Source organism: Gymnodraco acuticeps, unplaced genomic scaffold, assembly GCF_902827175.1.
Source record: "Gymnodraco acuticeps unplaced genomic scaffold, fGymAcu1.1, whole genome shotgun sequence".
NCBI lineage: Eukaryota > Metazoa > Chordata > Actinopteri > Perciformes > Bathydraconidae > Gymnodraco > Gymnodraco acuticeps.
In genome coordinates this window covers 653,571-678,478 of record NW_022991300.1, presented here as the reverse complement: position 1 = coordinate 678,478, position 24,908 = coordinate 653,571, and the positions used below count along the sequence as shown (strand labels likewise).

Genomic DNA, 24,908 nt, shown 5'->3' with positions numbered 1-24,908 from the left:
TGAACATGGGTTTCAGTTGGTCGTCCATATTTTCTGCCTGCTTCTTGAGAGCCACAAACATTGGCCCTGTGCCTTTCTCTGTGACCTCTTTCCTTTGAATGCAGAGAAGGTGATATTTGCTGGATTCGTGTGACTGAAGTGTCTCAATGCGTTTTGACCCTGTGACACCCTCGTACAGTTTACTGCTGTGGTCAGCAATGGATGGATATTCTCTGCAGACCTCACAGAACATGATGTCGTCCACACATCTTACCCATGGAAACTGGGTTTTCCAAGTCTCAATGAATGTTCTTTTCCTCTTGGGTGTCAGGGCAATGTCACTCTTGGCCTTTTTAGATGGACCAGCCATTGGTGAGATAACGGAACATGGCCTTTTAGCAGAGACTTTCTCGTGACTGGGGGGGCCATCGTTCTGCTCACACTCTGGGACTTTCTGAGGGCTCGTTTCAGCATGTTCAGGCTGTTGTTCAGACTCCTGTTCTTGCAGACAAATTATAGATTTTTGTCAACATGAATGTTAGGTACTCGTAGACTCCCCACAAACCTTTCTGCATTTTTTTTCTGAAATAATTTGATATGCCCCTTTCAAGCCCCTTGGTACATAAAGAGCCCCTTTCAATCCCCCCCCTTTTAAAAGAAAAAAGTATTTTACATAGGTCTACCCCTTTTTTATTATTATTTTTATTAATTTCTTATTTAATAGTTTTTCATAATTTTTATTTTTTATCTTCGATTTTATTTTTGATTTGATGAACCTGTGTGAATCTGTGCTGTCCTGTTTTTCACCCTTACCCTGTTGCCTACTGAATTTCCCCACAGGGATTGTAAATCGCTTTGGATAAAAGTGTCAGCTAAATGTAATGTAATGGATTAATAAAAGTCCCCTTTCAAGCACTTAATCCACTATTTTCGGACATAATTTATTTCAATTATTTTCCTTGTTAATGTAACACACCATTTTACAACTGTGAGAATGATGTGTACAAACCTTCTTAGAAAAGAAAGAAATCTTTTGTTGCCCTCTTGGGGCCACTAGAACCTTCTTCTTCGCCATCGTATTTCATTTTCACACAGTTTTACGACACGACGTAAGTGAGTAAAAAAACGTAAAGCGGTTGCAAACAACAACGGCGGACACGGACAATTTGCGAATGAGTTATGCCTTTTGTAAGCTGAATTTATCAATAATTTGTCAATAAATAGCGGCGAAAAATGTCACTTGTCCATTGGACAAGTCAATTTAAAAATCTACTTGTCCAATGTTGTGAATAACCCGTCCCGGACGGTGGGACGTGCACTTTTTCGCACACTGGCGGTTACGTGGACCTCACTGAGCAGAGGGCTGTGCGAGGAGGCAGATGTTACCATGTTGCCTTATTTGGTCTACTGTCGAAACTCAAGTTTATTATACTGTTCACCCTAAAGTTGAAACATTTTAATATTTGGGAAGAAACTGTGTTTTTTCAAGCATCTGTCAGTGTAAAGCTATTTTGTGAAATATATATTCACTGTTATATTTAATACAGTGAAACCCAGTCTGCTTGTTGGTTGAGATGGTGTTCTTAATGGTCTTTTTGTATTGCATGTTCTCTAATCTGCATACTTAGACATCTTGCGTTTGTGTTATATTTCCACCCTTGAAGCTCACTAGACTGTTGAATTTCTGTTACTGTTCACTCTAAACGTTTTAAATGTGTAAACACTCAAAAGTTATTCTTTGAATGAACTTGATTAAATCATGGACAGTATTTCCACATGATGAAATGGCTTTCTTTCAGCTTTAAGCAATTACGTTGACCCAACCCAGGTCAATCAAGTTCGTAACAAACCTTATACATAAATAGTATCAATCCTAATAGATTACGTTGACCCAACCCAAGTAAATTAAGTTGGTAACAAACCTTATAAATAAGTAGTATCAATCCTAATAGATTACGTTGACCCAACTCAAGTAAATTAAGTTGGTAACAAACCTTATAAATAAGTAGTATCAATCCTAATAGATTACGTTGACCCAACTCAAGTAAATTAAGTTGGTAACAAACCTTATAAATAAGTAGTATCAATCCTAATAGATTACGTTGACCCAACCGGGGTAAATCAAGTTGGTAACAAACCTTATAAATAAGTAGTATCAATCCTAATAGATTACGTTGACCCAACCCAAGTAAATTAAGTTGGTAACAAACCTTATAAATAAGTAGTATCAATCCTAATAGATTACGTTGACCCAACTCAAGTAAATCAAGTTCGTAACAAACCTTATAAATAAGTAGTATCAATCCTAATAGATTACGTTGACCCAACTCAAGTAAATTAAGTTGGACCAATCAAATTGCTTAATCTTGAAAGAAAGTGATTTAATCATGTGGAAATATTGTCCATGATTTAATTACGTTCATTCAAAGAGTTATTTCTTTGAGTGTATGAGCAGTTTTAGCATCACCAGCTTTTCCAAAACCGAAATATGGGAAGAGTTTCTCAGTGAAAGTGTCTGTGAGAGTGCAGATGGGAGTCATGTGTTCAGGGTCGTAGAAGCACACCTCCCCCCTGTCATAGTCCAGCTGGACTCTGATCCTCTGGAGATTCTTCTCCACTCTGACAGTCTCACCAGCACCATTAGAGTATCTTCCACTGCTGTGTGCTAAACACCAGATTCCATCTTTTGGAGAGGCATCTGGTATCTCTCCCTTCCTGTCAGCTGACTCTTTAGTCAAACCTATAATCCAGTCAGGATGATCTCCCACCTCCACCTCCCAGCTGTGTTTCCCTGAGCTGAAGCCCTCAGAGCCCAGAACATCAGCATACTGAGTGTATCTCTCTGGATTATCAGGAAGCTGCTGATCTTTGTCTCCTTGTCTCACACTGATCAGATCATCAGACAGAGAGAGCCGGCTGTATGCAGTGTTTGGGTCCAGAATGACAGGACTGAAGTGGACCTGGTCCTTCATCTTCTCCCAGACTCTGAAGGACAGGTTGCCCAGGTGTTTGGCCACATCTGTCAGCGCTCCTGAGAGCAGCTGTGGGTCTGTGAGCTCTGGACTCTGGCTCTGCTCTGAGTGGCTTTATAACTGCTGAGGAAGGGCACGTTGTGTTTCTGCAGCTCTTCTTCAACAGCAGAGATACTGTGTGACAGAGAGGAGATGTGCTCCTGAATGCTCTTCATCTCTCTGCTGATAGTCTTCCCTTTCTGCTCCTCTTCCTCCCTCAGAGCTGCCAGTCTGGACTCCTCTTCCTCTTTCAGGAACTGATGGAGCTTGATGAACTCTGCTGTGATCTGCCTCTCTGTGGACAGCAGCTGCTTCTCGGACACTTGAATCACTTCCTTGTATGTTGTCTCCACTCCTTTGTATGTGTCCCTCTTGTCCTGCAGAGACTCTAAGTCAGAGTTCAGCAGGTCCTTCAGCTCACTGACTGCTTGTTCTACAGGAACCACCTCGTGACCCTGGTGGAGAGAAAACTCACAGACAGGACACACAGCTCTCTCTTCATCCATACAGAACAATCTAGGCTCTTCTGGATGTTTACTACACACCACCTCCACCTTCTTCTCTCCTTTCTCTGTCTCAGATGATCCAGCTTTCTGTCTCTCAGCAAAGGAGTCAGACAGTTCCTTCAGTCCAAAGTTCACCACAGGATCTTTGTAGGACTTTCTTTTACAAATGGGACAGTTTTTGTTCTTACTTTGTTCCCAGAATGTCTGCAGGCAGCTCGAACAGAAGCTGTGGTTACAGCCCAGAGACACAGGATCTCTGAAAGTCTCTGAACACACATGGCAGCTCAGGAAACTTTCAACAAGAGCGGTTTTCTCAGCCATTTGGTATTAAAGTTATTTCTAGAGCAGGACTCACCAACTTACAGTCTCTCCACTTCTCCCCAAATATACTCCAAACGTGTCTCCGAGCAGAAATCTCACACCCTGTGATGGCGTCTCAGCGCTGTTCAACAATGTCTAAATCCACTTTTGTTTTCTCTCACCTCCGTCACAGGGTGAATGATCAACATCAGGAAATGCTGCTATGTCATTTATTCACCAGCAGATGGAGTCAGGATGTCTTTCAGAGGGAAATGTCCTTTGGTATTCAGTTCAGGACGGTGACTTTGTCCAGGTATCTGTTGAAGAAAAACACATACAATTTAACACGTTTAAAAAAACAACAACGTAGGATGAAAAGGAAAATGCTCATTTATAAAAGTTTGAAGTGGACAGTTTGTGTTCTTACTTTGTTCCCAGAATGTCTGCAGGCAGCTCGAACAGAAGCTGTGGTTGCAGCTCAGAGACACAAACAAAAACTCACTTCGTTATATCTTCATTCCAATGGAAGGAGAATCTGGCAGTGAGAAAAATATAGCACTTATTGAACATTAGAGCATTTAAACATGTCACAGTAAAAGCACAAAATCCAAATATGAACGTGAAATGAGAATAATATGTCCTTTTTAAAAACTACAATAAAGAGTCGAGCTTTTTCAACAATTTAAGCTGAAATAATTCTAATAACATGATTAGTAAATTAAAATGGGCCTTGTGCTTTCTCCTTCCTTCACGGCCTACAGTTGTGTGGATTTAGAGGACAGTTATCATTTGAAGTCACATGATCTATCCGCTTATCCATCAACTTTCTCACTGAAGGTCAACAAAAACAAGATTCTTACCTGCTGTAAAGTTTCTCTTTAATTCTGCATTAAAAACCGTAAAACTATTTATTAAATACACTTTAAATATACAAGAGTTTATTTACCATCAGTCTTCATATACTACCCAACATGACACATGATGTACAGTGGAGGAAGTACTGCACTTAAGTACACATTTGAAGGATTGAGGTATTTACCTGTTATGTATTGTTTTTTTTTACTACAGTGCATCTTATATGACTGCTTTCATTCATTTGAGATGCATATGTCATATTTATGATCAGTGTATAAAATATAAATGTGTATTGATGATTTGAATGTAAACACTTTAGATAGTACTTTTATTTTTTATATTTAAGTTCTATTTCTTGCTTAAACGTCGGCATTTTTACTCTGCACACATGACATTTGTTGTAACAGTAATTTTTGATTGTGCTGCTTTGTTAATAGTTCTATCGCTCGAAGTGGAGTCGAAAGAGATGAGTTTTCAGTCTGCGCCGGAAGATGTGCAAGCTATCTGCTGTCCTGATGTCAATGGGGAGCTCATTCCACCATTTAGGAGCCAGGATAGCAAACCCACGTGTTTTTGCTGTAATAAAATTCAATAACGTGCTTTAACCACTAGGTGTCCCTTTCTATCAGCTGTGCACCGTTATGGTGTAAATATAACCTATCTACCAATTGGATCAAATATAAAAGTCAGCCGAATTAGTGTTGATACTGCAAGGAGACGTATTGTGTGAAAAGAAATGTAAGATGTTGTATATATTTATGTTATATTTATGATCCACGTCATGTTTTCAGTTTTGACGGCAGTTCTTCCTGTTAGTCTAGAAGTCTTCTCATCAGGGCTCTATAAATAGAGAACTACGGCAGATATGTAATATTTAATGCAGCCGAACCGTGTATTACAATGCCGTTATGTGATGACTTTCAAAGAGAAAAGCAAGCACACATTTTTTAAAAATGTTTTCGGATTTCACATTGCATAAACACCATATCCCAGCATGCATTGCGACTCAAACATCCAATCACCGAGCTGAGGATCTTGTCTACGTCTGTTTCCGGTATTGTTTATGACGGATGTATTTTGTTATACACACATTCCTTCACATTTAAATTTAAATTGACATTAAAGTCTTTCGTGAGGCCCTCTACAATGTTTTTAGATATAACTAGGGTTCTCGTTGAAGAGTTTGTAAATTAACATGAACCCAAGCTGTTGCCTGGCAACGCAATCGCACAACGTCACGTCCGTTAATTCCACAACCACACACATAGATTAACATCGATTTAATACATTAATGTGGCCTTTTTTTCTGATAAAAGAGGTGTTGACCAGCTGGGGCAACAAGAAAATCCGCAAAATCGAGTCTAACTATTACAAAATAAATAATTATTATATTAATATTGACAATAACAACCGACCGTCGTGGTAGAGCATAGAAAGGTGTAATCCCGCCCATCTACTTCCGCCCCATGGGACCTTATTTCGGAAAAATTATTTATTGAAGTCAATGGGGAGAGAAAACGTATCTTTCGATCCCGTTTGAATTGTGCAATGAATTACACATATGATGTTTGTCAATCTTTAAAATCATTTCCATGTCAAAAAAGTCAGAGTTTGTCGTAAAGACTATGAAAAATACGCAACTAGAAAGACTACAAATCCCAGAGTCCCGTAAGTGATGTCATAATTGTTTTCCTCCACTAAATATAAGAGATATAAGATCACTTTAACAATATGCCTGTGTGCTTTGTAACCAGGCTGTAATCATACCAACAATGGGTCTTACTCGTTCTTTCGCTTCCCGTCTGATGAAAGGACCAGGAGTGGCTGGCTGGATCAAGTTAGCTACCTAGCTAGTAGCAAGCACGTTAGTTAGCATTACAGCCGGCTTAGCCTTGTCATTTTTATCAGCCTTAACATGAAGTAACATTAAGTTAACCAAAGTGTTAAACAGTAGAGTGTTAACTGTGATGGTTATTCTCGCGTCCAGGAAAGAGAAGCTTAAAAAGGAGACTAAATGGAGTCTCTGAGATGTTTTCAAATTGGTACTTTAATTAATAAAAGGCGTGGTAAAGTCACAAACAGGATATTTTCTGGCAGAAAAGCAGCTGCCTCTGGCCCTCGCTAGCAGAGAAAAGAGCCCGAACCGCTCAGGTGCTGCTCTTATATAGCTTCTGCAGGCTCCTCCCTGCGGGCCGGCCCTCCACATCTTAATATCCGTTGTTACGTTTAAACAGAGGATTCAGGCATTGTACATTCAATATATACTTAAACACGCCTCTTCTCCTCATATTGTCTTTCATCACTTTTCCTTTAACACATTCTAAACGTTGTAGTTAATATTCTAAAAAATACAGAAAATACTTCACGGCTGGTTTGGTTTCTGGTCATTCCGGATGTTGTCACATCTTACCCACGTCTGTAAACAATAACTTTATTCAAATAAACTATACCTTCATTTCATATTCAGCAATAATAATACGTCTATAGTTGCAGTGTTAAAATCAGTAGGTTTCGGTGTCATTTCGCTACTAAATTAACCTCTATAAGAAATGGTAAACTAGCCACATGCTAACCGGAGATGAAGGATTTTCAGAATAAAAGCTTAACTGGTTGTGCACAATAATTTTCTGTTTTTTCAGTATAAAACAGCATTTAAACTGAAGGTACATTTAAGGTACATTATGCCATCAAAACATTGATTTTAATTTCTAACAAGAGTCGTAGTCATATTTCGTGAACCCTTTGAAGAGTACTGTCACGCCGGTGTGATCATTCTATAATACACCTTTAAGCCCGGATGCCCCCCGAGGGAGACATGCTAATGCAACATTAGCATTGGTGATCTTTTATTACTTCATGCTATCTGCACAAATGGTTAACATTGAACATTAAAAAAGATCAGGCAGTTCAGGAAGAATTGAAGGCAGGCAGGCAGCTTTGCATGACATTCTTCTGGACGTGTTTCATTGTGGTGATAGTGAGGGTAGTCAATCCCTTGTTTGGCAAGACAATAGTGACGGCCATCTTGGTGACGTGTGTTTTTGTGTGAGACCAGAGATGTAGTTCATTGAGCGGTTTCACACAAAAAAAGTCTTACTTCACAGTTTTACGGCAAAACATTTTTTTTTTTTTGCAAAATTATCTTTTAAATTGACAAACATCATATGTGTAATTCGTGGCACAATTCAAACGGGATGGAAAGATAACGTTTCTCTCGCCATTGACTTCAATACTTAATTTTTTCCGAAATAAGGTCCCTTGGAGGTCCACCGGAAAGGGAGGGACTTCGCCACTCTATTTGCTCGGCATTTCCGGGTATTTCTCCACTCGTTGGGCCCATGGATGTATAATAAGAACTGGATACAGCGTGGGAGGCGGGGCCTCATTCATTCCTATGAGAGTTGCTCATTAGCGCATGATGACAAAATGGCCCAACTTTTGAGAGAGCGAAACGTCACAGATTACCCAGCATGCCTGAGAAGTACCCGTATGTGCACTCATAGAGCATGCGCAACTTTAACCACGCCGCCCAAAAGGCTCGTTCACATTAAGCACGTGAATTTGCGTACACGTAACAGCACCGCGCGTTCATGACAGCATGGTACTGGATTTATATTAACGAGGCGGCAGTTAGCAGCTAGCGGCTAGCTAGTAAATTATGCTAAGTTACACATCAATCGTTATGTACTTTTATATTACGCTGACATCAGGATCTAGTGATATCCAAGCAACAGAGCTTCATTTAGCATGATACTTGTGTGGGTTGTACATGAAACCACTTGGTAATATATAAACATGTATATGTTGAAGCCTGTTATGATCAATTGTGAGTTAAAACTTTATCTAAAAAGTAAAGCTGATGATGGATTACTGTGGTGGAGTTAAAATAACAATAGCCTATTTATTTTTGAAATGTGATGGAGTAAAAGGATAGTAACTGTGATTATTCATGTTAAGTAGCCCACAAGTAACTAAAACAATTGCAAGTGCAATAAGAAGCTACAGGAACGTTAATCTACGTCGGTAATATGAACTTTATTTAATACAACATTTACGGTACAAGATTTACATCATACAGCCCATGTAGTATAATATTTTACAAATGATGAATTACAGCAAACATGTGCAATATATCCATTATTACAGCTCCGTGGGCTGGCAGTAAGGCGATATGGTCCGTTGTTATTGTGCATCCATGGATAAAGAGAAACTCATGTAGTACTGAACACGTAACATGAACGTGCCGGGCGGCGCGGTCCCGTGGGTTAGATGCGCGTTCATAATGCCGAGGGAAATAACTCTCAGAATAACGTTATTAGCAAATTTTTACAACTTGAGGAACGAATGTTTTTAATAAGGGCTATACAAACGTTCATACTGGGTAGTTTATTTAGTTTTAAAAAAATTATCCAACGAGTTACAGACCACTCTTTCCCCATGTAAGTCAATGGGAAAAAGTGTTTCCGGGCCCAGCAACCAAAAGGAAGTGTAGTACCGCCGTTTGACCAGCACGAATATTCTCATCAGACTCCGGCGCACTTCCTGGGGGCTTGGTTGGGCCATGTTAACAATACCGTGTAACTGTCACGTTTGAAGGGACGAAATCGTGACATCTTCACGTCTCCCAGCGTGGTAAATCGTCACATGTTCACGTCTTGCCGTGATACCGGGTTTGATTGGTTGTTTGATTCAGACTGATTTGTTGTTATTTTGTAAATAAATACAAAGGGGTTGGCTCTCACAGACACATTTTTTAAATATTATTCAAAACATGGAAAATCTAAATGTGTTTTTTTCAACCAATATCATGATGGAATATTGCATACTTTATCTGTTATAAGGTTAGAGTGATGTATAGCTAAATACAACAAACTAAAAGGGTTGAAGCACACAAACTCGTTTCATTGTTTTATAAGTTAGTTATAGTATCCAGGTATCACTAGCTATTAAAATATCTACACTGTGAATTTGAAAATAATGAAAATTAAATGATCACATTATATCATTAAATTCATAGGTACAAAGTACATTTACTCAGGTACTGTACTTAAGTACAATTTTGAGGTACTTGTACTTTACTTGAGTATTTCCATTTTATGCTACTTTGTTCTTCTACTCCACTACAGTTCAGAGGTAAATGGTGTACTTTGACTCCACTACATGTATTTACTCCCTTTAGTTACTTCACAGATCTGGATGAATGATGTGAAATCTAATCAAGTGTTGAATCAGACTTTAGTTCCACCTGGAGTAAATCCACCAGCTACCCTGCAGTATACAAAGTACTTCAAACTAGCTGCACCTTCACCAGCTTTGAGAACACTTTCATGATCAATCATTATAAAACATATCATATATATTATTCTGAAATGGACCAATCTGCACAACGACTACTTTTACTGTCGCTACTTTCTCTATATTTAGATGAGAATACTTTTCTACTTTTACTTGAGGAACATTTTGAATGCAGGACTTTTACTGCAACAGAGTATTCCTACACTCTGGTACTTCTACTTTTACTCAAGTACAAGATCTGAGTACTTCTACTTTTACACAAGTACAAGACCTGAGTACTTCTACTGTTACTCAAGTTCATAATCTGAGTACTTCTACTTTTACTCAAGTACAAGATCTGAGTACTTCTACTTTTACTCAAGTACAAGATCTGAGTACTTCTACTTAAGAACAAGATCTGAGTACTTCTTCCACCTCTGAGTAAATGTGAATGATCAGATGTTAACATCTCCTTGTACAGTTGCAAGAAAAAGTATGTGAACCCTTTGGATTCTCCACACATAGCGTTGTGTGTTCCTTCCAAACAACTCAACTTTGGTTTCATCTGTCCACAGAATATGTTGCCAGTAGTGCTGTGGAACATCCAGGTGCTCTTTTGCAAACTTCAAACGTGCAGCAATGTTTTTTCTGGACAGCAGTGGCTTCCTCCGTGGCTTCCTCCGTGGTGTCCTCCGTGGTGTCCTCCGTGGTGTCCTCCGTGGTGTCCTCCCATGAACTCCATTCTTGTTCAGTGTTTTACGTATCGTAGATTCGTCAACAGAGATGTTAGCATGTGCCAGAGATTTCTTTAAGTCTCTAGCTGACACTCTAGGATTCTTCTTCACCTCATTGAGCATTCTGCGCTGTGCTCTTGCAGTCATCTTTACAGGACGGCCACTCCTAGGGAGAGTAGCAACAGTGCTGAACTTTCTCCATTTATAGACAACTTGTCTGGACTGATGAACATCAAGGCTTTCAGAGATACTTTTGTAACCCTTTCCAGCTTTATGCAAGTCAACAATTCTTAATGGTAGGTCTTCTGAGAGCTCTTTTGTGCGAGGCATGGTTCACATCTGGCAATGCTTCTTAAGAATAGCTAATTCAAAACTGGTGTGTATTTTTTATAGAGCAGGGCAGCTTTAACCAACACCTCCAATCTCGTCTCATTGATTGGACTCCAGGTTGGCTGACTCCTGACTCCAATTAGCTCTTGAAGAAGTCTTTAGCCGAGGGGTTCACATACTTGTTCCACCCTGCACTGTGAATGTTTACATGGTGTGTTCAATAAAAACATGAAAACATATAATTGTTTGTGTGGTATTAGTTTAAGCAGACTGTGTTTGTCTATTGTTGTGACTTAGATGAAGATCAGAACACATTTTATGACCAACTTATGCAGAAATCCAGGTAATTCCAAAGGGTTCACATCCTTTTTCTTGCAACTGTACATGCGCTAAGACGGTCAAAAACCATATGCCCTTCCGGGGTCAGTCACACCCAATCCGGAGACAACACACACCTTAAATACCTGTGCCCTAGGTAATAGGATAACAACACACTAATGGCACACAGCGAAAAAACTAAAAATTGTGACGACTTGAACCCAAACATGACACTTTTTTAAATGGCTCTTACAAAAGGTGATATTATTCTCTCTTCAGGTCCTCCTCAAAAGCCTCTCCCTGCAGATCCCCAGCCTCCTGAAGTCACGTGTCGACCCTCAGCCGGGACCACAGACGCCGGGCAGGCCTCTCGTCTCCTGGCTGAGAGGAGGAGAGAGGCGAGGCAACAACGAGAGAGAGAGGAGCGACAACAACGAGAGAGAGAGGAGCAGGAGCACCTGCAGAGAGAGGAGGCAGAGAGGCGAGGAATATGTCCACTAAAGAGACAGAAACACTGTAGAGTGGGGCAGGCATGACGTATTTTAGTAGGCTGACCCAGAAGTAAGCGTCGCAAGGGCTACCTCTACAAAAAGCAATGAGATTTTTCCATTTAATTTAGGAATGTTTCTTAAAATAAGCATGTTTATGATACTGACATGTTCTGTTCAGCAGGATGATCTCCACATCTTTATGATTTTTGAAGTAAAAGGCTAACGTTAGGCTATAAGCATGTAATGTCAGTGAATCCAATGTACCAAGATCCTAGGACACTTGCAGTCTGCCGGGTATTTTGGTTCTGACTCCATAACACTTAGTGAAGACCCCCAGGAACATGTCCAACTTGAACAAGGGTTTATCGAGAGTAAATGACAGCGTCACGGCAGATTCATTCCATCCACATTGCATCTCAACCGGTCCGCTAACGACTTGATTCAAACAGTTGTCCATTTGTTTCAACACCATCATTAATTAGAGGATTAGGGCAACATGTGATTTCATTTTTATAAGACTTTAATCGCAGAACTAATACAAAAAGTTCACTATTGGTCAGATCGTACCAACATATTCACACGTGACCCTTATGCTCTTCCGTAGTTAACAACTCTTGTCAAATGAACGAGTACGTTTTAACCTCAAAGAGACACAAAGTCTAAGGAGAGAAATTGCTAAATTACCAAAAATAGATGCCAAACGACTAAAATAGGGACAAAACAAGACACAAAATATCAGTACGTTTTCTTCCAAGTTATTATTAATGCGAAATGTTATCTTACCAAGTCTTCGTCACACAACACCTGACAGTGTTCAAAGTAATAAAGCTCCATGGTGTGTGGACAGCCTCTCCTTTCCCTGCATGTCCCCCTAATGCAGTGGTTCTCAAACTTTTTCTGTCAGGCCCCCCCCCTTTGGAGAAAAAAAAAAGTCGGGCCCCCCCAACACAAATAGTCAGACTCAGTAGCTCAGGTAGCTTGACGTTTCATAGAGGGTTCTCAAACATTTAGGGTTTGTACCGGTCGCTACAGTGGAATTTTCTACTGCAACATTCCCCACGCATATACACAGTGTACCCGCGACTGTTACAATGAAGGCTCGATAATCAGCTTAGCAGGGGTAAAGTGCTATTTTTATAGGTGGTGTGTGGACCTCACATAGGGGGGTCCGGGGGCAAGCTCCCCCGGGAAGATTTCATTTTTAAATATTGAAGTTAAATGCATCAATCTGGTGCCCTTTGAGAGCAAAATGAAGAGATCTATGGATACATCTCTCAACACGTAATAATACTGTACTGCATCATATTATTTTCGAATCAATAATTTTTCAAATTATGATTTTTATTTTTTTTTTAAATCTTTTTTTTTTTTAACCATTTTTCCTCCTGGTCTCTCGCGCCCCCCCTGGCATGCCTCTGCGCCCCCCTGGGGTGGCGCGCCCCCCACTTTGAGAACCACTGCCCTAATGGAAAGTCTCAACATGGATCATACATGTTCTTATCTCTTAAGCTGCTCTGAAACTTTGAAAATAATGTTTTTGTGTGTGTCCCTGCAGAGGTCATCTGAGCAGCTGCACAGACGTTCACACACTTGATTGGAGAGCTGTGTTTTCTCCGTGAGTTCCTGCAGCTCAGCCATGTTTCTGCACACTGAAATGTAAGCGTGAGCATGCAAGATTCCAGCCTCGCCTCTCACTGAGACGTCAGCTTCACTTTTTCTCTGTGTGTGTAACCAGTGGCACAAATACTGGGCAAGTTCTTTACTGCTTCCTTTCAGTGCAGAACATATACAGTAATAACCATGTAGACAGTGGAGACGATGGAGAGTGTGAAGTAATAGGAATAGCTCTTCTTACAATCATGTTAGCCATATGCTTTTTGCTTATTCCTGATGTGTCCAAGTACTTTTCCTTCCTTAGTTTTCCACTTTTAGATTAGTGCTATGAAGTTAGCACACAAGAGTTAAATTGTACCCGTGTAAATTCCTCTCCTACCTGTTGATTTTGTGACGTATAGCAATCACATATTTCAAAGCTGCTAAGGAACTTAGTTTCCAAAGACTTCAGTTTTAGTGAGTGTTGTTTTAGAGAACTCGATGCACGGAGCCTTTATTGCACTAACAGTCTTCTCTGTTTGATATCGCGCGCATTCGCTTTACAAAGCAACGTTTGGAGGCGTAGAAGTTTAAGAGAGTTTATTATAAGAAAAGCATATATAAAAAACAAATGTATCCAATCCTAAATATCCGATTGCTTGTAACTATCACGTGTTAAGAGTTGATACTATGCCGCTTCTCTTGTTTTTCACTTAATTTGTTGTTGACTGTAAGCATAAAAACTAATAAACACTTTGAAACATGGAGAAAAGCTGCTTCTTCTTCAGTGCTGCTCTCAGTGCTCGTCTCTCAGTGTTTGTGTGGAGCAGAGGTCGCGTTAACCGAATATTTTCCGTCAATGACGGATTTTTTCTAACAATGACGGAAAAATCTGAAAGCAGTCCGTCATTTTGACGGATTAGAACACAACTCGGAACAGCGCCAAAATGTCCACCAGCGGCCCACATTATATTACATCCTTAGTGGCCAGGTCGACTCAGGGCGATCTACTGTACTCTACTGTAGTCTGTAACTATTATTTAGTCATTCACACCCCTGTCCTGTTGGTGGTGAGTGTGTGCATATTAAGTAGCTATTGTCTAGTCTTGTTTTTGACCTCGTTGTTTAACCGGCTTTAGCAATCGCAAAATGTCACGGCAGCTGATCGTCCGAAGCTTTTTTAATAAGCCCAGTAGTTGTGATGGTGCGGATAAACGAGGTGAAAAGAGGGATTGATGCGGTGGAGGATGAAGGACAAGCCAGTAAGACTAAAACTGACAACGTTCAGCCAGCGGCAGAGGGGCAAGCAAGTGGCAAGGAGTTGAAGCGGGAGTACCGTGTTCAGTGGGAGCAAGAGTTTAAGTGGCGGAGGAGGGAAGATGGCAAAATGTTCTGCGACATCTGTAGAAAAGCTAAGATGAGTAACGGATTTGTCCGAGGGTGCACGGCAGTGGCGGTTCTAGAACATTTTACATGGGGGGGCAAAGGGGAGGCAAGAGGTCATTATATACAGGTATTTTATACTGTATATAACCTATTTATTGTTAATTCATGCCCTAACACAAGTGTTCTTAATGCACAAGAGAAACAAGGTGTTCAGACAAACTATCGGGTGCCCTTTGACTCCCCCAAGCTTACCTCAACCATTTTAAATGAAAGGAAACTACTAAATGTATTTTAAAGCAATGAATTAATGGAACAGGTTGTTTTGCATTACAATGTAAAATTAAATATATATTTTGTTTTAAAAAAAATTGGTTGTCTTAGACCAGGGGTGCCCAACCAGTCGGGAGATTCCCAGTCGATCGCGAGATGTGTCTAAAAATAGAACAACAATATTCTGTTTTATCGTTAATGTCCTGTAACATAATCTTCCTGTGGCAGAATAATGCACTTGAACGCATCAAAGCTTTGTGATTGGCCGGCGTGACCCCATGTGTCGGGGCGTGGCTGGTGAGCAGTGGGTAGTGCACTAGTTCGCTAACGTTGTCCGTAGGATTGACAGTCCGCACACAAACAAGACCGCAATTATGGCAGAAGCAAAACATATATAATTTTAACTCCGAGTGGGAGGATGATTATTTTTGTATTTATTCCAATTCAAAGTCCATCTGAAGAAGGGTAATTTAGGAGCGGCATTTCAAAACAGTGCACAAACGCTACGAGACGGAATTCCCTCCTAATTCTGCCCTACGCTCCAAAAGGGGAGGGGCCTGAAAGGACAGCTAAATGCACAGCAGTCCATTTTCACCAGGCCCAACAACAAGAGCAAGGCTGCTACCAGAGCATCTTATCGTGTCAGTCACGTTCTTGAGAAACACATGAAGTCTTTCAAAGACGGCGAAGTTGTGAAAGAAGCATTCCTGGAGGCTGCTGACGCGCTTTTGGGGGACAGTAAAAATAACAGTAGCATTTCAACAGGTTTTTGATATAATAAAAACTCAAGTTAGATACCGTTATTAATCAGCTGTAAGTTTTAGTTTGTTTGAACTTATTCATTATAATTATTGTACAAAATGGTATAAGAATGCAAACTTAAATTGATTATAGTCTATTATCAATTCGGGTTAAGAAACGAGTGTTGCTTGCATCCTATTTTAAAGGCATTTATTTTTATACTCTACTAAAATGCTACAAAAAAGGGTTTGATTCTATTAATGTTGTCTTTTTTATTGCACTGTTGCAGCAGATTCCTGAGTAGCTTCAGATCTGAGTTGTCTTATTAGTAAGCCTCATTTATACTTTTGTAGCAACACTATTTTTATATAATGGCAAAGAAAGGGTTCAGAGTCTTTTCTTTTTTCCTGTGTCATATGTGGCAGCACTGTTCAATGTTTCTTGAAAACATTACCCACTGTAGTGACGTGTGAATAAACTCCAACTCTGTTTCAACAACACTGTTGTGTAACTTCAGTTAAATACTTGTGTAGATTAGAAAGAGGTAAGATAAAGGATCTGCAGTATGTTATGAAGTATTAATCGTACAAAGGTCAGTTTTATTCAAGTAGAAGTGTGTATTTACCTGGTAGTAGGCTGTCAGTAATGTCCTCTCTATTTGGACTGGTAGATCTCGGCAGACTGGCAACTTTAAAAGTAGCTCTCGGTTAAAAAAAGGTTGGGCACCCCTGCCTTAGACAGATATATTTGCATGTTCTCACTAAGCATTATTACATATTAATTTAATATTAAACAAATCAAAATGGCCAATTATCCCAAAATGTTGCTGCTAATATAATCATATGCTTGTCAACTTTAACTGATCAAAAATCTATTCTGAATAAATACTTGAATTATCTATGAAATTGCAATATTGTCCCTCAGTTTGTTTCAACCCCGTCACGCCATACCATTTACCCTCCTATTAAAATAATGGATCAGTCCATGTGTGGATCAGTCCATGTGTGGATCAGTCCATGTGTGGATCAGTCCATGTGTGGATCAGTCCGTGTGTGGATCAGTCCATGTGTGGATCAGTCCATGTGTGGATCAGTCCATGTGTGGATCAGTCCATGTGTGATCTGCATTGAGGGAATTACATCACAAAAGTTTCTTCTCTTACCTATATTTCAGTTTTTGTATTTTCAGATTAAGATTGATAAACTCAACATTTCAATATGTTGTATGAATTAATAATAGTAAATAATTAATAGTTTTGAAAAATATTACAATTTTGTAATGTCCTTGACTTCCATGTGGTGCCATATCTTAGCTAAACAAGGTCTCATGCCTATTTTTTGTCAAAAACTTCAACCCTGTTACATTTTTTCAAGGAAATTCCTAGTAATTATTTATATGTTGTGCCTGAGGTGGGAACATGTAAGTAGTCCACTATCAGATGTTATGACCAAACATTTTGGTTTCATTTTTCAAAGATATAAAGACCCAAAAGGCACCCGATTCAGAGAATACTCAGAATTATGCATACTGTACTTAATTATAATTAAGTACACAAATGACATCACCGCCATCTCTTCAGAGAGCTACAGGTGACCTGTGCAGCAACACATTTCAATCAATATTTGTCAATACTAAGAGCTGCTAGATTGTGCTGCTGTAATTGAATATGTAAGGAGAATAAGAACATACCATGTGGTCCAGCTGGAGTCTCCTCTGCCTCCTGATCCCTGCCTCTGGCCCTCTTTCTGATACTTCATCTTTATTCCTCACATATATTTCTTCTTCTTCACTAATGTCTTCATCTCCTCCTCTTCCTCCGGCTCTGACCCTCCTGGTCTCTTCAGCTCTCTTTTCCTTTTCCTCTTTCTGTTCGTCCTGATCACTTCTCATAAATGTCTTTTTGTTGTTGTTGAATCACTCCAATACTCTGGCCTGCAAGAGTCTACTTGTGAAAAGCACTGGTACAAATGCTTGTATAACTTTACACGTTAGGGCCATGTAGCCTAGCTAATATGTAGCATATCACATAACATCAGAAAGTATTGATCAAGCGCACACAGGCAGCTGTGTTTGGATCCAGTTTTTACGGTAAAGGATGTATCCTGGTTTCAGTGATCTGGCCTCATGGCTGTGATGTGTAGTTTACATGGATTTAATAGTAGGCTACCGCGTAGTTTAGCAAAGTGATCGATCTCCCAGCTAACGCTGTCTGCGCAGTATTTTGTAACGTAACGCCCCAAACAGCGCCCGTCTGTTAAACGCTATCGATTCAAACGGCAGCGTTTTATTAATATTTAGTTTCAAGCTCTCGTCCTTAGTAAAAACAAAACTAGTGGAAAGGGAAATGCTCCCAGAGGAAGCTGATCCATAGGTGCTGGGACAGCTCGCTCCCTCTCTGCAGCAGTGTGAGCCGCGGTCTGTGTGAACGCCGCTCCGCAGTTTAATGTAGGGCCGTAGCTGCGTTTTTAACGGGCCTAAAATGATATTTAAAATGATTCAATTTTAACTAATGTAATGCTTGTTTTGTTGCTTGAGAAGCTTGTGGAAATAGTGTAGGTTTGTTTTAGTACAGTTTTAGGGAAACAAAAGTTAGGGGGGCAGCTGGGGGGGGCAAGGCAGCTGCCCCCCCTTGCCCCCCCGTAGATCCGCCTCTGGTGCACGGCGATGCAGAAATCAGCGTTCAGGCTACAGCAGGTCAATTGAGTTGTTCTTGTAAATGTTTTGTTCATATTCTGATTGTAATTGTCTCATTTAAAACAATGGCATTGTTCATATTTGCCTGTTTAGGCACAATGGTCGTGGTGTTTTTAGCGGCCTCTGCCCCCTCTGCTGTGCCGTCAGTGCAGGAAATCATTCATGTTCGTGTTGACATGAAAAGTGACCACACGGTCGGTGTCTCTGTTCATCTTTTTTTTTCTCCATGCCCTTAAAAGTTCTGTATGAATCATTAAAAAAAAATGAATGAATGAGCGTTTGCTGCTCAGTACCCAAACATAAATATTAAATATGTCTCATCTCATCATTAAAACATGAAAAATAAAATGACGGACAACGAAAAAGTCTAACGCAACCACTGGTGTGGAGGCTGTAAAGGGTGAACAGGAGATGGAGAGAGAGGCTGGATCGTCTGCAGCAGCCGTCTGGTTTCCTCCGTCTGATCATGAACCGTCCGGAGCTGATCCTCCACCTCGCCGCCAGACAACAGAGGAGAAGTCTCCATCTGCAGGGAAACACAAGACTCAAACCTCCTGGATCTCAAGGCCTGGTAGTGATTCATTTGTTAAGATATCTACTATGATAAGATGGTGTGAATGGCTGCAGTACTTTGAGCTGCTTTTGGTGGATCTTGTCCCCACTACGGTTTAAAATGGATCAAGAAATGTTCACTAAATAATGAGGACGCTTTTAGAAAGGTTGTTTCGCACAGCAGACAATTTAAAAATGTAGGAGAAACACATTTACTTCGTCTAAAAAAGTAACAGAGAAAAGGGGAAAACCCTAGCCTACTGATTATTAAAGGTCCCATGTCGTGCTTTTCTGGTTGTTACCCGTCCCCTTGTGTTATGAAGCTTGTTCTGCATGTAACGGACTGCAGAGTCACAAACCCTCAAAGTACACCCTGTAGCGAGTAAAACTCTAACACAGAGAAGACCTGTCTGTGCTGCCCCAGAACGCCTCCTTGGACATTTCTCTTTTTCCATTTGTTTCTTCCGGGAACCAAGTGACGTAACGAAGACTTCCTCACACACACACTCAATCTTTTCTCAGCTGCAGCTCCGCCGATTTCTCCTCCCTGAGACGGCGGGACGCGGCGAGGCTGTGGCCTTCTTAGTGCCGCCATGGCAAACGAAGAGCTGCTCTGACTGCCGTATACCGGCTGTAGCATCAATATACGCCCTCAGGGCACGCACAGGGCACAGCAACTCAGGTGTGCCGCTCTCTTGTGGAATGTTAAAGCGTGCCAGCTGGATAGTTCGATTGGAGTGGGCTAGTGGAAGCACCTTGGGCAGGAACGCCACATTCGGCCAGAGGGTAACGCCCGAGTCATCGGAGTTCCACCTCAGGCATGTACTGCTTACGGAGAGGGCATGAAGCTCTCCGACTCGCTTCCCTGAGGTTACGGCAAGCAGAAATGCTGCCTTCAGGGACAGCCACTTAAGCCCGACCTGGGCCAGGGGCTCGAAGGGCGGAGATGATAGGGCATTCAGCACTAGGGTCAGGTCCCAAGCCGGGGCCCTTGGGGTGCTAGGGGGACGCTGCCGTATAGCCCCTCTTAGAAAGAGGGACACCAACCTGTGGCGCCCCACTGTGGCGCCATCGACTCCGACATGTCGGGCAGAGATCGCAGCCATATACACCTTCAAAGTGGAGTGAGAACATCCACTCTCCAGAAGGGACTGCAGGAACTCCAAAATGGTGGCCACGGAGCAATGCCCCGGATTCTCAGCCTTACTCACACACCAGTGGGAGAAGAGCTTCCATTTGCACTCATACTGTGCCCGAGTGGATGGAGCTCTGGCATTCAGGATAGTTTCCCTGACTGATGCCGTAACGCCGCTCAACAGTGGGTTGGGCCCTGCAGAGGCCAAACCCAGAGCTGAAGGCGGTGAGAGTCGGGACGCCAGATCTGACCCTTGAGCTGAGACAGAAGGTCCTTCCTGTCGGGGAGACGCCAAGGTGGGCTGCAGCAGAGACTGCGCAGCAGTGGGAACCAGACTCTCCCCGGCCAGCGGGGGGCGACCAGAAGGAGCCTGTGCCCCTGAGTAAGGACCCTCTGAAGCGTCTGCAGTATCAGAGGCAGCGGCGGGAAGGCATACAGGAGAGTGTCCGGCCAGTCGTGCGCCAGAGCATCCTGACCCAACGGGCTGGTCACCTCCGTCCAGGAGAACCAGAGGGGGCAGTGCCTCGACTCTTCTGAGGCAAAGAGGTCCACCTCGGCCCTGCCGAAAAGGCTCCAAATTGTCTCCACCACCTCTGGGCGAAGCCTCCACTCCCCCGGTGGAGGCTTGCGCCGTGAGAGGAAATCTGCGACCTGATTCAGGTCTCCTGACAGAAAGACTGCCTGCAGACTGGCGAGGCGGGGGAGCGCCCAAGGCAAGAGGCTCTGTGAAACACGGAGCAGCTGTGTGGACCTGGTGCCCCCCTGGTGGTTGATTTGGGCAACGGCGGACATGTTGTCCGAACGAATGAGCACATGCCTGCCCGCCAGTTGGGGTAAAAAGTGCATGAGTGCGAGCAACACAGCCCGCAGCTCCAGCACATTGATATGGTGTGCACCTTCCTGGGCAGACCACTGCCCCTGCACAGTCCTGCCCTGCCACACCGCACCCCACCCCGAGAGACATGCATCCACAGTGACCGTCTCCCGGCGGGATGGGATGGCGCCCATAGGCACACCCATCAGAAGATAGGCCCTGTCCCTCCAGCGGGACAGAGAGTGGAGGCACCGCTGAGACACCCTGACTCTCTTGTGCCTGTGCCGCTTGGCGTCCAAGCGAAAGTTGTTCAGCCACATCTGCATGGGGCGCAGTGATAGCAGGCCCAAGGGCACAACGGCTGAGGCAGCTGTCTGTCTGCCTAAGAGCCGGAGGAACTGGATGTAAGGCACCCTCTTGCCCAGTCTGAAGATGCGAAGGTGGTGGGAAATGTCGTCCACACGACGAGGTGTCAAGTAGGCCCTCATGGCGACCGAGTCTAGGACCATCCCCAGGTAAGTGACCTGTTGGGAAGGGTCCAGGCAACTCTTCCCGGCGTTCACTGTTAGGCCCAACCGGGCTACATGGGATGAGAGGCGCGCCGTATCCTGGGCCACTTGGGCCCGGGACGGCGCGCAAACCAGCCAGTCGTCCAGATATGGCAGGACCTTCATGCCCTGTGCCTGTAGGGGAGCGAGCGCTGCCGCTACAACCCTGGTGAACACCCTTGGAGAGAGGGAGAGACCAAAGGGAAGCACCCGGAACTGATAATGTCGGCCCTGAAAGGCGAACCTCAAGAACTTCCGGTGATGGGATGCAATTGGCACGTGGAAGTAGGCGTCCCTCAAGTCCACGGTTGTGAACCACTCCCCCTGTGTGACAACACGAAGGGTGTCTGCTGTGGTTAGCATATGGAAGGGCAGTACCTTCAAGAATCTGTTGATTCCTCTGAGGTCCAGAACTGGACGGAATCCGCCAACTTTCTTGCTCACAAGAAAGTAACGCCGAGTAGAACCCCCGCCCTGAATCAGGGGGTCCACTGGCTTCAGGGCCTAGCCCCCCCTGGGGCCCCAGGCGACCTGGGGCACGAAAGTCATCGGCCGGTTGAGTGGGCCGCTGGGACCTCTGCAGACCACCCCTGTAAGCCGGTGGCTGCTAGAGCGGCCCCTGGGCCTGCTGGGAGTGGCCACGGGTCTGCAAAGACCCGAGAGCTGCTGCCTGGTCTGCCTAGCTTGGGCAGCGCGCTCCAGCGCCTCCAGGGCAGCTGACCCAAACAGCTCCCCTGGCACGACTGGCACGCTACGGAGGACTCTCCTACATGTCTCCGTCAGTGGTGACTGGGCCAGCCAAACCTTGCGACGAGTCTGTACCAGAAAGGACATAACTCGTCCCAATTCCCTAGTCATTAGGGCAAAGGCCTGCAGTGATGCATCACTGAGGCCCAGCAAAGCAGGCTCGGCCGGAGCCTGCTGCAGCGAGGCGGAGACGGCCAGCATTAGATGGGAGAGGGAGTTCCCGATACGACCCATGCGTGCTGCTGCGTCGTAGGCCCTACAGAGCAGCCCATCTGTGACCCTGCACTGAGGCTGAGGGCACCTGACCACAGGCCTGCAGCGCTACTGCTAACTAGCTCAATGCTAATGAAGTTTGCAGAATAAGTACAAAAGCACAGCAAGGGCAACTCCTGGGAGAGGGAGCGGAAACACCTCCGTCACCATAAAAGTTCAAGCCCAAAAAGCTAAACAGACAGTAACGGGACAACTAGGCTGGGAGAGGGAGCGAAAACACTGCCATCACCAACCAAGCCGACACCAACCTGTTCGAACGAAGTCTCTGCGCAGCCAGCCACAGCTCCTGGAGGACGGGTAAACCCGCGGCCCCGACTGGATGAGTCGCGAAGCTGCACGCAGCCAGCTGTTTGCAGAGAATCCTTAACAATATTCCAACCGAACGAACGCTGTAGGCTACAAAAATGTAGCCAAGGTACTCTCGCGCAGCGAGAAGATGAAAGGAACAGATCCACTGACGACACCGGCTGATATAGCCGGTGTCACGTGGGTCACAGGTGACTTTGTTGGTATTGGTACTCGAGCTGCGCATGCGCGCGATGGACACATCCAGTGCTAAAGCACCGCCTCTGGTGGTCAGTAGGGACGAAATAGAACTGCACGTTTCAGAGTGGCCTTCTATTGTGGCCAGCCTAAGGCACACCTGTGCAATAATCATGCTGTCTAATCAGCATCTTGATATGCCACACCTGTGAGGTGGGATGGATTATCTCGGCAAAGGAGAAGTGCTCACTATCACAGATTCTTTCAGATTTGTGAACAATATTTGAGAGAAATGGTTATTTTGTGTTTATAGAAAATGTTTTAGATCTTTGAGTTCATCTCATGAGAAATGGGAGCAAAAACAAAAGTGTTGCGTTTATATTTTTGTTCAGTGTACTTTACAGAGACGCTGGATGAGAAACCAATGTGAGTTTAAATCTATTCTAGTAGACCTCAACAATGGAATTATGATCAGTAGAAATGGCCATGACCTGGGACCTTTAACGGTTTACCAAAAAGGCCAAAACAAGACCGAAGTAGGAAAAGGGAATACAATAACAAAGAGAGATGCAAAACGTCTGCCAAAGCGTAAAGCAACCAAAAAGAGACCGGATATAACCATAAAGACACAAAGTCTAATAGGAGATGCAAAATGACCAAAAAGAAATGCAAAACTACTAAAAAGGAACAAAACAATGAACAAAACACCAAAAATGAAAGAGAAATTGACCAGAAAAGGATGCAGAATGTCTACAGTGCAAACCATCCAAAAGGAGCCAGGATTAGAACACAGTAAAACACATGAGTCCAAAAGAGTCCAAAAGAACTTCAACACAAAGTGACGCCCGAGGGTAGAACGAATACAAACCTGTCTTGAGGTTGGATATCGTCACTAAGCCAAGCTGCTGGAACTTTAAATCTTTATTTTGGAGAAGCACCGACAGGTACTCCAACATGGCGACGTAGTGAGGCTTCAGCAGCTGGAGCGTCTCTCCTGGATGAAGAGTATGAAGACACCGTTTCATAAACCAATCTGTTTACTTTTATTGTTGTTTATTGTTTTGTTTAGTTTGTACTGTTTCTGTTTTTATAATGATTATTGGGAGTTTGTGTTTCCATGGCAACACCATAAGTCTAAACCAAACTATTTCAGTGACATCACTTATGACATCCTGACACACTGAAGCGATGACATCATTGGCTTTGATGAATGTTCCGTCACAGAAGATCAAAGAGATCTGTGATGTCATGATGATGTCACAGAAGATCAAAGAGATCTGTGATGTCATGATGATGTCACAGAAGATCAAAGAGATCTGTGATGTCATGATGATGTCACAGGAGTCTGAAGGAAGACTGCAAGGGCTGTGATGTGCATTCACTCCACACTCTTCACTCCAGAGCTGTAAGTGGTGACACGCATTCAGACCACCTTCGCAGACTTCTACACAGAACACTTCTTCCAAAGAGAAATATATTATTCTACCTACGCACAACACAAGTCTACAGACGGTGCCATGGATAGAAGAAGCCACCAGAACAACAGGGGAAACCCCAGGCCATTCGACCATGGAGCTGAAGCGGATCGAGCTTACAGGCAGGTCCACTGCAGAAACGGCCAGATAAACGGCCTGGAGGAGTATCGTGGGGCATTTCAGGAGGAGAGGACGACATTTTGCCACAGTATGCGCAAACAAAAAGACAAGGTCAAACGTCTCGAGGAGCTCCTGAGCTACAGGGACTCAGGGCTCCACAAAGAGAACAAAAGGCTGGTTGACACCATCATGGAGCATGAGGCAGAAATCTCACGTCTGAATGGGAATATTGAAAATGCAGAATGCCAACACAAGAGGCAGCTGGACCAAATTGTGGCA

At 43.2% G+C, this 24,908-nt stretch overlaps 2 protein-coding genes and 1 pseudogene across 3 annotated transcripts in view; 1 reads left to right on the top strand and 2 right to left on the bottom strand.

The window, feature by feature from the left end:
• Positions 1-24,908, top strand: part of LOC117562389 — a 58,917-nt gene that overhangs the window by 11,567 nt on the left and 22,442 nt on the right. Inside the window, exon 7 of one of the 2 annotated variants that reach the window (XM_034240225.1) lies at positions 1,355-1,840. The exons of the other annotated variant lie outside the window; for it this stretch is intronic. The gene's annotated coding sequence lies outside the window, so the exon portion shown is untranslated. Of the gene's footprint in view, positions 1-1,354; positions 1,841-24,908 lie in introns of those variants that run through there. 2 annotated transcript variants of the gene reach the window in all.
• LOC117562390 (vacuolar protein 8-like) overlaps positions 1-24,908 on the bottom strand; it is an 89,535-nt gene that overhangs the window by 47,431 nt on the left and 17,196 nt on the right.
• LOC117562391 lies at positions 2,356-4,372 on the bottom strand (annotated as a pseudogene).